Raw genomic sequence first — 12,926 nt, forward strand, 5'->3', positions numbered from 1 at the left:
TCAATGCTTTATGATCTCAAAACTACAGTGTATTTTGAATTCACAAGCACCAATTGGTTTGCCATTCGAATTTGATATTCGAAAACAACCATAAAAGTCGCTATAAGAAACGTACATTTTAAATTGCTCACTTTCTCTCTTTTCCGTGAATCGTTCTTGGATTCACTACCAATCGAGGAAATTTACTGTTACCTTTCTAAAAGGATTTATTGCAGTGCAAGATATTTAATTATAAACAATAATTAAAACATACATTGAAGCATGCAAAGTCTAAACATTTATCATGAATAATAACTTGAAATTAAAGCAACCATGCAATTCAAACAAGTTATTAGCATTTTATTCGAATTATGTGTTCCGGCAGGTGTGAATAAAATGATTCCAAGATCCTAAAATCATTGAAGAACTAAGCACAGTTTGTCGACTTAATCCTAGAACATCTTAGGTAAGCAAAAGCCTTTTGCTAATAGTCTAGAAACTATTCTTGGTTGATAGGTACGTCTAAGAACTTATTAGGTAAACCTATCGAATTTGCCACGACATAAAAGGACTCCTTACTTATATCGTTGAGTTTCACCAAAACTAACATGTACTCACAATTATTTGTGTACCTTGCCCCTTTAGGACCAATAAGTAACACCTCGCTGAGCGAAAACTATTACTAGATTGATGTAAAGGATATCCAAGCAAGTGTATATTTTGGCATGGCACCTTTTAACTCAATTTTTAAGTTTGGAACTTAAGGCTCTTACTATGTTGGTTAGATTTTAAGTGAACTAAAATCCTTAATCATGCAACATAATCAAGCTTTTGATCTCATGCATTTTAAGACATATTTAAAGCAATAAATAACTTAAAACATGCATAAGATATTTGTGATCTAGTATGGCCAGACTTCATCTTGAAGCTTTGACTTCAAAGTCCGTCTTGAAAATCTCCGTGGGAGGCACCATTTTCTTCAAATAGGATAAGTTATAACTAATTACAACTATTTGATGGTACGCAGACCATATTTGAATTGAAAAACAACTTTGGTACTTTAGACCAATTACATTCAAATTAATGGTACGCAGACCATATTTTCTATCCTATTTGGGCCATACTAGTCACTTCATAACCTGCAAAACAGTACATATACAATATATACCATTCACCCATTCATTATCATGAATGGCCCACATAGCTGGTTAGTTAAACACATTATGCATCACGTAAACATTTGCAGCAATTAATCAAGGGCACCAATAATCTACCAATTATTCAGTCCTTATTAATTCTAATCGAGTTGTTTTAACCTTAAGGATTTGTAGACCTAATCAAGAGTTTATGACTAAAAAGGGCTCCCACTCAAACCAATAAATTCATATGCTTTACTAATTTTAAACATAAAATTGTATTTCTAGTCTAACCGGAAACATACAAATTTAATTAAAATTTAAAGCTCATATAAATTTATAATTGAATCCAAAAATTTAATTTTAATTTCAGTCGCATTTAAATTAATTCATGATTTTAATTTTAGTAAAATAATTAGAATAAATTCCATTTATTATAATTATAATATTCAAAATTAAAATCCAAGAAATTAATTCAAATTATTAATTTTAAAATTAATTAAAATTACGTGAACTGAAATTTTCAAATTAAACATTCAAAACGATCTAATCGAAACGCAAACACCCTACGCGTTGCACGCCCATGGGCCGTACGCACACAGCCATTGCTGGCCATGTGCGCGCAGCCCATGCGCTCGTTGCATAGCTGCTGCTGTCCCATACGCAAGCCTCCGCACAGCGCCCACCGCACGCGAGCTATCGCTCGCAGCGCGCGCGCGTTACCGCGCTCGCTGGTGCGCGAGATCGCTCGCTGGTGCGCGCGAGCCATCGCTCGCTGGGGCGCTGCATCGCTCGCTGGTGCGCGCGAGCCATCGCTCGCTGGCGCGCGAGATCGCTCGCTGCGCGCGCGCGAGCCATCGCTCGCTGGTGCGCGAGATCGCTCGCTGGTGCGCGCGAGCCATCGCTCGCTGGCGCGCGAGATCGCTCGCTGGTGCGCGCGAGTGATGCTGTGCGCAGCGCTCGTGGCACGCGAGCTTGCGCTCGCTGCGCACGAGGCTGCGCGCTGTTATGCGAGGCAGCGCGCGCTGTGGCGCAGTTCGCTTGCTGCCCACACGCGACTGCCTTGGCTCGCCCCTCGCCCATGCCCATCCGTTCATTGCTCGTGGCACATGACACAAGGCAGGGCTGCTGCCTTGCGCTCGTGCACTACGCCCTTGCTCATTGCATTCGTGCCGCACGGGCGACGAGCTCCTTTGCTCGTCGTCGCATGCCCGCATTATACAACACCCCTTAAGGGTAACACGAAGCGTCCATTGCTTCGTGCGTGCAAGTTATTTGAACGAATCGCATAAAAAATTTAAAATTTATATTTAAAATTAATGACAAATTAATAAATCTTATTAATTTCATAATTTTAGGGCGAAAAATCGAAAATTTATTATCCAATTGATTTCCGATTGATATGGATTCAAGTCTAGGTCATAAAAATTTAAAATTTATCGTAAATTTACAATTTTTATGGTGGTTTTTAATCATAGGTTTCTAATTAAATTACAATTAATTATGAAAATCAAATTAATTCTAAATTATTCTAATTTTCAACAAATTAATCATAATTACAAATTAGATTGCATAATTAACAAGACTAGGCATTCAAACTTGTTAAACATATGCAGTAGGTCAATCAAAAATTCAAGATTTATCAACAGGAATCGCAAATATTTAATTTAACATCTTAAATTTACGAAATTTTGCATCCGAAAAACTAAAACCTTCGAAAAGTCATAGTTAGGCTTCGAATTTGAGAATTCTGGGTTCGGCAGAAAAATACTATTTTTGTCAAAATTTTAGAATGCCTTTTACATGCGGAATTGACACAAAAATCACTCAATTCGGATGAGTAATGAAGAAACTGCCGAAAAACTGCGTACATATAATTAAATAAACGCAATTTGCAATTAATTAACAATTACGAAAATTAATCACCCCTTTTAATTCTTGCAAATTTGTAATATTTAACCATGTTCATGCAATTTAGATTATGAAAATAATAAGGGGCTCGTGATACCACTGTTAGGTTATGATACATATGACATTTACATAAATCATGCGGAAACAACCATTAACCCAGGAAACATATTATTTACACATAATCATTTAGCATAGTTTAGATGCATACTCTTTGTTGCGTGCCTTCCCTAGCTGCGCCCGAACCGAACAAGAACAAGTCTTTTAGGACTCCAAGTGTCGTCCCTCCGTAGAAAGTCCACAGCACGTCCGGATCCGCCTTAAGATTGACCAACTAGAATCGCCCTTAAGGTACTCAGAAAATTCGGCACTTTTGGGGCAAGATGGGTGTTTGAATTTTCTCTCAAAAACCTCACTTTTGAATACTTTGAAACTTGTGTGTAAATTATGACCCCTAGGCCTTTATTTATAGAGTTATGGAAAAGGAATCGTAATCCTAGTAGGATGCGAATTAATTGGAATTAGAATTCTACATGAATTCTACTTAATCAATTTATCCAATAGGAATAGACATTTAATCATACACTGACTCTTGCAGATTCAGGAATCTCGCATGAGCTCAAACTCACACACACACGGCAGCCACAAGGGCTGCCCACGCATGCGAGCAGCAGCCCACGCAGCGCGGCCCACGCATGCGCGGCCTTGTGCGCGCTGGGCTGTGGCGTGCGTGCTTGCTGGGCGATGGCCTGGCTTCGTGCTGGGCCTTCGTCCGGCAGGCCTCGTCCGATGCTAATTCGTACGATACGCTTCCGATTAAATTTCCATTTCCGGAATCTATTTCCGATACGAACAATATTTAATATTTCCGATTCCGGAATTAATTTCCGTTTCGAACAAATATTTAATATTTCCGTTTCCGGAATTATTTTCCGATTCCGGTAATATTTCCGATTCTGACAATATTTCCGTTTCCGGCAATATTTCCGATTCTGGTAATATTTCCATTTCCAACAATATTTTCCGATACGTACCATGTTTCCGTTTCCGGCAACATCTACGACTTGGATAATATTCATATTTCCGATACGATCCATATTTCCGTTTCCGGCAATATCATCGTTTCCGGAGTATTCATTTCTTGCCTGTGACGATCTTAGCTCCCACTGAAACCAAGATCCGTCGGTTCCGAATATTCATAGATGGAGTATTTAATGCCATTAAATACTTGATCCGTTTACGTACTATTTGTGTGACCCTACGGGTTCAGTCAAGAGTAAGCTGTGGATTAATATCATTAATTCCACTTGAACTGAAGCGGCCTCTAGCTAGGCATTCAGCTCACTTGATCTCACTGAATTATTAACTTGTTAATTAATACTGAACCGCATTTATTAGACTTAACATAGAATGCATACTTGGACCAAGGGCATTATTTCCTTCACGATTCCCCTTTCAATTTGTCTTTGCAAGTTTAGTTAATCCCCAAATCCTTAATCCCCTATTGCATGTATCCCTTGGTGAACCCCAATTCCCTAGTGTTTTTAATCTTTGTTCAACATTCTAATCGCTTAGTTTGAATTTTCTTTTTCAACAACCAACCCCTTTTCGAACTAGCTTATGTTAGAATTTCTAGCTACGAAACCCGCAATTCTCTGTGGATATCCACCCTTTGCTTGTCACTCTACTTGATTCTTGTAGTTAGTTTAGGTATTTGAATTGATTTAGGTGAGACTAGTAAACGACCTAGTTTTTCCCTTTACACTAGTAGAAAAAACCCCTGTTGCAACCCCCTTGTTGCAGCGTACAAGTATTAATACGCTTCAACAACCAGTCGGTCAACGCGGGTCAAACCCTTTAAAGGGTTGTTGCAGCGTACAAATTAATTGCCCCCTGCAAAAGAGATTTTTGCAGCGTACATAGTAAAAGCCCCCTGCAATAGACCTTTTATTTTGCAGCGTACATGGTAAAAGCCCCCTGCAATAACATATTTGTAATTTTTTTCGCTGCAACTTTAACTCAGACCAAACATTTCTACCTCAAACCTCATGACCAATTTCGCAGCGAATATCCCACTCTCATTACTCCCTTCTTCTTCTCTCGGCTTACCCTGCGTCTCGCCGGTGGTTCTCACCAGTGGTCGTCGCCGCGTGGTCTCGCCCGTCGCCGGTGGTACTCTAGCAAGAGTCTATTTAATTTCCTCACCTCTCACCGGTGGTTCCCTGCTCGAAAAACCCCCGCAAAAGGTATTCCCTGCTCGAAAAAACAACCGGCGAAGTGATTCCCTGCTCGGAAAACTAAGCTTCTTTGCTCGGCCGGTTCGCGAACCCTGTTCTCCGTCAATCCTCGCTGCGGCAAGTAACTTTCTCCCCTGTCCCTTTTTATTTTCGTTTTCAAAATTAGGGTTTGTTCAGTTTTCATTTTTGCAGAGAAAGCCAAAGAAATTGTTGGCTGACAAGATTAGGAGAAAATACATACGTTTATCTCGGGTGGGTTATGATTTCTTTTGTTTTAAATGATGAAATTTTGCAAATTCTTGAATCTTGATCTTCGTATGTAATTTAAACAGAGATATATCAATTAATTTGATTTTCTTGATGAGAAAAATATTGTAATAATCCCTGATTAAGGAAATATAATTCTGTTCATGCTAGAAAAATTCACTCAAAGATAAATGTTGAACATCCGACTACCGTAAAAGTGATGTAAAATCGAATGTTTCTGGTGGTTTCATCTTGGTTAGTACCTCAAATCATGTTTTAGGCTCTTTCATTAGGCAAATGTGAAAAACTACTCCCTCCATTCTTGAATGTCAGTCCTTTTTTGAATCTAAAGCAATCCAATTTAAGTAATTTCATGTTTCATGTTTTAGGCCTTTTCATTAGCCAAATGTGACAAACTATATATTATTCTGATGAAATTAATATGCTTATTTTGAGGTGTTTTCTTACTTGGTTCATTTGGTGGAGTCACAGAGACTTCCTCCACCCTTTTGAAGGGCGCATATACCAGTAAAAAACCGTACTGTTATAGTACTCGAGACAGATACTGGAGAACAATACGAAGCCAATTATCTGCCTCAATATCGTGGACTCAGTGGTGGGTGGAAAAGGTTTGCCATAGTTCTGAAATTGGAAGGAGATGCTGTTGTTTTTCAACTAGTTGAACCTGCCAAATTTAAGGTAGTTTTTGATAAAACTTTGTTATCTTTAGTTTGCATTTATTTTCTTCTTGGTCCTGCACATTGAAGTGTTCTTTAATACTAGTATATGTTATTGTTCATGGACTGACTGATATAAGGATAAGGGTAAATGTTAGGATTCTGCTTTACTTCGGGGGAATTCAATTGATCAAGTTTATATTTTGAAATCAGCCATACTTTGATACGTTAAAACAAAAATTGATATGTTTCAGCTAGGCCAGGCTTACTATTATCTGTCATTTTTTATTCCTTGCAGAATTCTTTATGGTCATCTAATAGTTCTATTCCACTTTCAAGTAATTATATGAATACAAATGATTTCGTGCAGTGGGTTATAGATGTGGATGTTATCATATTGTTGTTAAGGGGTAGACCGAAGCTTGAAAATAGTGGCCAAGCAATCCAACGCAACTTTTATTCTTAACTTTGAGTGAATATGCATTCCTAACTTAAGCGTAACTGACAACATCGAGGGTTGTTGATTGAGCGAAAAGTCTTTTCAATTCCTAATTTTTATCCGTCCCAAACACATGTCTTAGCATAAACATCTGAACCACCTTTCAGCTAGCTGCACTTTGATTTAGCGTTTGAGGTATTGTCGTATTTATGCCTTTCCAAAGTTTCAGCTTTCATAATACTAGTCCCATAGTCTGGCTAGTATTATTATTTTCAGTTTTTCAAGGTCTTGTAGTGATCACTGATTCACTGCAAACTGGATATTGATTATTTATATACTGTATTAGATGAACTGCAGTTTCATGTTCGAGAGGGGTTCAAATCACTCTCTGATCAGTGGTTCCACACTTCCAACTCTCCTATGTAGTACTTATGCAATATATGCCGAGAAGCTACCTCTAGGATAGGTCTTTCTAGTAGTATGTTACAATGGTGTATTGGTGACCGGAATTATAAAATTATAATTGCTTCCACTAGAGCATTGATAGTCCTAGGAAACTACGTTGAGCAGCTTGGTATTGTGCGTACCGTAGAGACCCAGATGAATACAACGTTTCCTGGTATCTAGCAATCACTTTCTTTTTGGTTTAGATACTTGTGCTGCTGTCTCCTATATTCTCTGATAAATTGACGGGTTTTTTCCTTTGAGAGACTTGAGTTTTAGACCCTCATCCCCTGTAACTAAAAGCTGAAATGAGTCCAGTTTTGAGATTGAAAAATGCGCTTGACTATGTAAGAGATGCAGATGATGGAGCAAGTCTTTTTTGGAAAAAGTATAATTGGTGTTCAGTGTAAGTTAGAGAAGAACCAGAGTGATGGCCAGGGACTCAGTTACAAGCCAAGCCCAGAATTTGTCTTGCGGACTCTTGCCTTTATGGGTTTTGTTTGAGATGAGAGGAGGGTGGACATACTAATTTCAATCTATTTACGCACATCTAAGGCTCATGCCACAAACTTTTATGTTAAAAGGAATTTCATGGATAAAACCGTTCCACTGTTTTTTTTCCTGTTAAAGTTAAAAAAAATCAGACAACTGTTGATTTGATATTCCTCTGTACTCTAGTTCTGTTGTGATAAATTCACTTCTCCAACTCTTTGTTTGTGTAAATGTAGTCTGACATATCTTCCCGTGCCTCTACTTACTATGTGATCTATTCTATCTTCTTGTATCTGTCCACAGTCTACCTCTTCTAGAATCAAATCACTAAACTAGTTGAAGCTGAGGATAAAAGCTGCTAATGAAGCTGAGGCGGCTTGCCAACGGCGTCTCTCTGTTGCTGAGGCTGAAATAGCTGATTTAAGATCCAAATTGGATACTACTGAAAGGTTTGGACTTGGTTGAGTTTACTTCAGGCCTTGGTTATTTTGTGCTTTTGGATTCACTTTTAAATACTAGGAGCTAGGCAATTGTTTTATAGAGGTATGGTAGGCAAGCACTTTTCGTAAAGGTATTCCATTGTATGTTTATTTTGTTTGAAGAAAGGGTTTTGTATCAGTAAACTAAACTTGTATGCTCTTGCTGGGCAGGGAAAACTGACCCATAAAACTACACCCCAGTCATAATGCCATCAGGGTCTCACCCCCCCCCCCCCCTCCCCGCCCACCCCACCCCCCCCACTCCCACACACACACACACACATGTAGATTTGGTCCAACTCATCATCCAATTCTTACTCGAACCACTTCTATTTGCTTTATTTGAGTCACTTCTTCCACAAAGCTTTTGATTTCCCAACATTGCATCATTAGTTGACAAGTGATCGTTGCGAGGATTAGAAGCTTCGATAGACATTGTGTACTTTATAGTAGTTTTTAACAATGTTAACTAGCTTGGGTATAGGTGATAGGTATCTGTATATGTTTTATGTGGCTCATTAGTTTGGATTTATCACTAGTTAGGGTGGAGTTGTGGGAACATGACAATTCAAGAATTAAGTATTTATAAAGAGTTATAACAACCTGTAAGTCTGTAACTTATTTTGTTCAGAAAATAGGACCCAAATTTCAATCTTATAAACAGGTTTGCTGTCAAATGTTTTGTGAAGCTGTTGAGATCCACATATATGAATATCCCTTATACCTAAGAAGTGACAGGGAGAGAGGGATCACCCTCTTAATGGTTGTTTGAATAACATATTCGCTCCATGTATGTAGATCACCAAATGTATTAACTTCTATGCAGCATGGAAGGCAAGCATTCGTTTCTGTGCCTAGCACTTTTCCTGTGCCTGGAGAAGAACTGATGTTTTGATGATTGTAAGAGGGGCAAGGAGAAGCTTGTTTGTGATGCTGCTCAAGTACTGCTTTATTTCGGAGTTGAACAAATCATCTATGTTTCTGAAATGACGCACTGCTAAATAAAGGTTTTTCTTCTTAACTATACCACTTCAAAGCACTATTTGTAATGCTTTCGTGTCCTGTTTCTCTTATTGAGTTGTTCAAATGAAGGCGAGATTTCTTTTCAGAGTTTCTGATTCAAGAACATTCTAGCTCTTATTCTCAAACACCTAATACAACTTAAGATTTAGAAATGTTTCACGATAATACATTTGAGCTTAATAGAAGTACGTATCAACATAATTAAGAGACTATATTCTGAAATAGATAGTTGCTCTTATGTCTCTTGTGTCCGTACTGCTCATAAGCACTATTTATAGACGAACAAAAAAGTGAAAAACAATATGAAGCTATTAAAGTGAAGTACATAACTCAAACATATGAGATAACTAGATCATAGGACATGCACCGATATCATAGATGGAGTTGTTCTGGTTCATGTTTAGAGGTGGACAGTTGGTCATCTTTCATAATATTAGCCAATTCATAAGTTATAACCTGATTTGGCCCGTGAAATTTGAATAAACTTGCTGCAAATATGTACTTTGTCCGGCTAATATTTGTCCCCAAATTCTGAATGTTTTCATGTTTACATGTTATATCCTTCGGTTTAAATGAACCACATTATTAAAATTTGGAGATTTTGGACTTGAGGATGCTGCAAGTTAGAGACTAATGCAATAATATTTGCTGAAATCAAGTCCTAGAACATGGTTAATATACGGTAACAAGTGGAGTGTTTCCTACTTTCCTTGTTGGTCCTTAATAGATACAAAGTACGGAGTAATAAACACTACTTGCTATTATGATCAATCCTCAAAGGGTTTACTTTACAATAAACCTTAATTTATATGGACCGATACAACATGGAGTCAGGCCAATATCTCCAAACCATCATCAAACTATGAAAAATAAACTGAAACTTCATGAAAAACAATAATAAAGCACAAAACTTCATCATCTTAGTCTTTAGTTACTCATTTATAAACAACTCATATTTTGGCTAAAATGATATTTTCGTCCCCAACTTGAACTAAAGAATCTAATGACTCATTTCAAACTTATTACATGATAAATGTGCTTAGTTTTAAGTTTCCAAGACTCTTTGCAATGTATTTATGCACATTTAAGGCTCATTGGGTCGTTATAGGCTATATTTAGGCTCAAATGACATTTTTGCTCCGAACATTGAACTAAAGAATCTAATGACTCATTTTAAACCTTTTACATGATTAATATGCATAGTTTTAACTTTCTAAGACTCATTTCAATCTATTTATTCACATTTAAGGCTTATTGGGTCGTTATAGGTCATATTAAGGCTAAAATGAAGCATTTTCGCTCCCAATTTTGAACTAAAGAACCTAAGGACTCATTTTATACTTATTACATGTTTAATATGAATAGTTTAACTTTCTAACACTCATTCCAATCTACTTATGCAAATTTAAGGCTTGTTTGGTCGTTATAGGTCATATTAGGCTAAAATGAGGCTTTTTTGCTCCCAAATATGAAATAAAGAACCTTAGGACTCATTTTAAACATATTAAATGTTTTATATGATTAGTTTTAACTTTCCAAGACTTAATCCAATCTATTTATGCACATTCGAGACTTCTTTGGCCGTTATAGGTCATATTTAGGCTAAAATGACATTTTCGCTCCCAACTTTGATCTAACGAACTTAAAAACTAATTTCAAACTTATTACATGATTCATATGATTATTTTTAACTTTTCAAGACTCAATCCGATCTATTATATATGCACATTTGAGACTTGTTTGGTCGTTATAGGTCATATTTAGGCTAAAATGAGACATTTTCGCTCCTAACCTTGAACTAAAGAACCTAAAGACTCATTTCAATCTATTTATGCACATTTAAGGCTCATTGGGTCGTTATAGTTCATATTTAGACTAAAATGACATTTAATCTAATGCTCCATCAATTTTTTGTTTTTGTAAGGTCTATACTCCGAGGACTGCGCCTTATGCTAGTGAGGAAATTGATGTGGTTCGTGAGCAATGGGCGAAGGTTTTTACCACCAAGTATTTATTATTGACCTGAGGGCGCTTGATCGTGTTGGTTTAGATGTTATAGAACAATCTTTTATGTTAAAATGTATGCGTACGTTGAAATTGGAACGTAAATATATTTAAATGTATCAGTATGTGCACTTTTGATTTTGGGATATATACAAAACTCCAGTTGTTGTTTTTATATTTGTTATACAGGTTGCGTTATTCTATTATTGTTTTGACAGGTTTCTATATTTAGTGCAAGGCACTCTAGGTATCCCTAAACAAAATTAGAATTTTCCTGCCAAAAGTGCTTTTTTGCAGCGTACAAATATGTTGTACGCTGCAACAAGGGAAAAAAATTTCGCAAAAATTCAGACTTGTTGCAGCGTACAAATAAATGTACGCTGCAAAAAATTGAGTAATTCAGACTTGTTGCAGCGTACAAATAAATGTACGCTGCAAAAAGTTGAGTCTGTTGCAGCGGGCTTTTATATGTACGCTGCAACAAGTCCAAAATTTTGCCAATTTTTTGGCACTTGTTGCAGCGTACATCTAAAAGCCCGCTGCAACAAATCACTTTTTGCAGCGAACTTGTACGCTGCAACAAGTTCAGACTTGTTGCAGGCCCCCCAGTTGCAGCATACGATGTACGCTGCAACAGGGGTCTAAAAGCCCGCTGCAATAAGGGTTTTTTCTACTAGTGTTATCAGTGTCAATGATTTTTAGCATTCCACATGCAACATTGAACTCCCCACAATAGTTATTGTAAAATACATTTACGATATAAGTGTCAATGATATTTTAGCATTCCACATGCAACATTGAACTCTCCACAATAGTTATTGTAAAATTTTCTTAGTACATTGTATTAATAAAACTATTCAATAAGAAAAGTCATAAATTTTATAGCTGGTCATTACAAAACTAACAAAAGCCTGTAATTATAATGTAGCGTCATCAACTGTGGTATACCGACATTTAAACGCGTATTATTTCTCGAAAGTAAGTGGAAATACTCTGGGAAAAACACGAGCATTTATAAATTTATGTAAATGCTCATATAGAATTTACGATTATCAAAAAGTAATTAGGTATATTTTTTTAAAGGAAGTATATCGCAAATCACAATAAAGCCACTTGAAAGAGTAGGTAGCTCTTGACTTTATGTGCTAAAGTTCTCTATATCCTTCTACAACGTCCCCACCTCATAAGCTATAAATTCAGCACCTAAATATTTAGGTAAGTTGAACTTCTTCAACACCCCATCCTCTTCATCTTCCCTATTCAACATCAATTCACCATTTAGTTCATATATTCCTTCAACCTCTTCCATTCCATCTCCATATTTAACACTCAATATTAATTCACCATCTAATCTATATGTTTTTTTATTTAAATTTAACTCATATATAAATCATATATTCCCATTAATCAAGATCACAAACCTTCAATAAAATTAGCACTTTAAAAGACGGCTTAATTAATTGCCCGTTTTTTGAACGGGCTCAAAAGCTAGTTGTTATTGGTAAACTTTACCAATACTCTAATTTTCACTTTTAGCCATTACCCGACAGCTGCATTTATCAAATAGGTTAGAACTAAGTTTATCAGATAGATCACCACAATTTTTACAGGTTCACCGATTACAGAGTATGACACTCAGTAACAAAGTCAGGCCGAAAAAGAGAATTGTCTTTATCAACATTATTCTACTAAAATGACAAAAATCTTTTAAAAGTGGCAGAATATGCTTTACATGCTAATATTTGTGACTTAAGCAAGTCTACTTATATAAAATATGATGATTTTAGTAATTGATAAGTGCTATAATGTTGACTATAACTAAAATTTAGTACACAACCTCGCCGATCGCACCCAATCTCCCT

At 36.7% G+C, this 12,926-nt stretch overlaps 2 long non-coding RNA genes across 2 annotated transcripts; both read left to right on the plus strand.

The window, feature by feature from the left end:
- Positions 1-4,905: 4,905 nt before the first annotated feature.
- On the plus strand, positions 4,906-6,158 carry LOC130467734 (uncharacterized). The gene is made up of 3 exons (XR_008927449.1): positions 4,906-5,381; positions 5,453-5,512; positions 5,999-6,158. It is a non-coding gene; the product is annotated as an uncharacterized lncRNA (long non-coding RNA).
- Positions 6,159-6,167: 9 nt separating this feature from the next.
- LOC130467735 (uncharacterized) lies at positions 6,168-9,038 on the plus strand. The gene is made up of 3 exons (XR_008927450.1): positions 6,168-6,205; positions 7,862-8,007; positions 8,864-9,038. It is a non-coding gene; the product is annotated as an uncharacterized lncRNA (long non-coding RNA).
- The last annotated feature ends 3,888 nt before the right edge of the window (positions 9,039-12,926 follow it).

The sequence above is a fragment of the Spinacia oleracea genome, chromosome 2 (assembly GCF_020520425.1).
Source record: "Spinacia oleracea cultivar Varoflay chromosome 2, BTI_SOV_V1, whole genome shotgun sequence".
In the NCBI taxonomy this organism is placed as follows: domain Eukaryota; kingdom Viridiplantae; phylum Streptophyta; class Magnoliopsida; order Caryophyllales; family Amaranthaceae; genus Spinacia; species Spinacia oleracea.